General features: G+C 35.5%; 1 protein-coding gene across 3 annotated transcripts in view; it reads left to right on the plus strand.

Annotated features, from left to right (window-relative positions):
• The window catches only part of LOC106882683 (glyoxalase domain-containing protein 5), a 39,451-nt gene that overhangs the window by 28,902 nt on the left and 8,555 nt on the right, over positions 1-1,994 (plus strand). The window contains exon 1 of one of the 3 annotated variants that reach the window (XM_014933444.2): positions 1-15. The exons of 1 other annotated variant lie outside the window; for it this stretch is intronic. The gene's annotated coding sequence lies outside the window, so the exon portion shown is untranslated. Of the gene's footprint in view, positions 16-1,033; positions 1,192-1,994 lie in introns of those variants that run through there. One more of the 3 variants, XM_014933443.2, reaches the window with a different exon arrangement.

Raw genomic sequence — 1,994 nt, forward strand, 5'->3', positions numbered from 1 at the left:
GAACATATCCAATAGGTGAGTATGATTTGGGATAAATTTTGGCTGCTATGCAGGTTCAGCGACTGCGAATTGGTTCCTTAGATGGATGTTCTCAAGGATTTAGAACTTTCTTTTGACTTCTGTCATAGCAACAAAGTGGGTGAAAAGTGTAATGAACGGGTGGTAGACAATACGTGTTCTAGATGTGCATTTGTGCAGGGAAAACTGTAAAATAATGTTAGTTCAGATTGGGGAACTTTGATGTTTATAACTTCGGCCGCCAACACTTTTTTTCTGCAAAATAGGGGTAGCTTATCCTGTTCAGGCTATATTATTAGCATTATCCTGCGTTTGAGAATTTAAAATCACTTCTTTAAATTAAATTAAGTATTACGGGTCTGTACAACCAACATACTGGGAGACAAACGAACAAAGCAACCTCTACGCAGTCAATCTACCTGTAAGAAATAGCAGCTAAACCTTCGACTCATACTCTACCGTCGTGGGAAAATGAAGACATCGAATAATGTAGTCCTAGATACATTGTCTGAATAAAAGACGGCGTGGTCAATGGTAGATAGCCTTTATTTTTGGTCTGCTCGATTAGAACAGAAAAAAAAAGGCATGGAGATGTTGACATGGGAGATGTTGACGAGACTATGATGTTATGAAGACTATAATGTTATGAATGTAACTATAAGTGGTGTGCCAGTTTCTCGTCTCTGTTGGAACCACGACTTTGTACATTGTTAGTGTTCTTACGAAATAAGGCGGGGAGCCGACAAAATCGTCAGCACGTCGGACAAAATGCTTAACGGTATTTCTTCCGACTCTTTACCATCTGAATTCAAATCCGTCAACTTTGCCTTTCATTATTTCGGGGTCGATGCAACAAGTATTAGAGTTAGTTGAAAAATTCCAATCCTTGTGCCTACTGTAAAAATAAAATTTTAAAAAACTATCTTATAAAATGCACGAACATCACAGCACAACTTCCCATTTACCCTCCGGTAAATTTATTGATAATTCATGTTTATATAAGAAACAACACACATTTTATTTCACATATTTAGGTTGCGACACCGGAATTTGTTGATAGCCCTTTGGCCTAATTAATAGTAAACTTTTAAGAGAAGAAGGGGAAAAACTTCTTGTTATTATATTTCACCTGATTTTGTTGGGATTATATCTCCAAATATTGTCTAATTCAAGGTATGTCTTTTGGCATCGATATTTAAACACACACACAAACATATACGTCTGTGACTAGCACACACGCATATAGATAACTAAGTCTACTTGAATATATTCTACATTTACTCTGTATGTGCGTGTGTGTGTCTGTGAATGAACACGTATTTGTAAGAGTCTCATGATAACTGCTCCGATATATATATATTTCGTGGACTTGTATTCTATTTTTAATCGATTGGATCTCTAGAGCCGTACACGCCCTTAGACCGAAATTGTTACAAGAATCCTCCCATCGAGATGTCACTTTGCTTAACTAGTAGATAAATACTATTAATGTAACATTGTAGGCATTCATATTCAACATCATTTATACATGTGTGTGTGTTATCAGTTAGTTGTCCGTAAGTCCGAACGAAAGCACACTCTAAAAGAAAAACAGTGGCGATTATATTTTTATATTAGCAAGCAGTATATTCCTGGTTATGGCATATATAACTGATCAGAATGTTATCGATGGTTTCATGCCTACCAAGTGCAATAGTCGGTGAGCAACCGTCAGGAATTTTCTCACAAGTTATATGCTATAACCAGGAATATACTCCTCGACGTGCAGTTACGTAACTGTGCTGTTATTTAATATCCGCTTATCTAATACCCAGTGCGAAACTGATCGGCTGAAATGGATCTATAATATTATAGACTTTGATTAATACACTTACTGTATTGACAAATATATGTGTGCATAATTTACTGGCCTATGGACTCTTTAAACGATTTTATATATATATATATATATATTTATATATATATATATATATATA

Source organism: Octopus bimaculoides, chromosome 14 (genome assembly GCF_001194135.2).
Source record: "Octopus bimaculoides isolate UCB-OBI-ISO-001 chromosome 14, ASM119413v2, whole genome shotgun sequence".
Classification (NCBI taxonomy): Eukaryota; Metazoa; Mollusca; class Cephalopoda; order Octopoda; family Octopodidae; genus Octopus; species Octopus bimaculoides.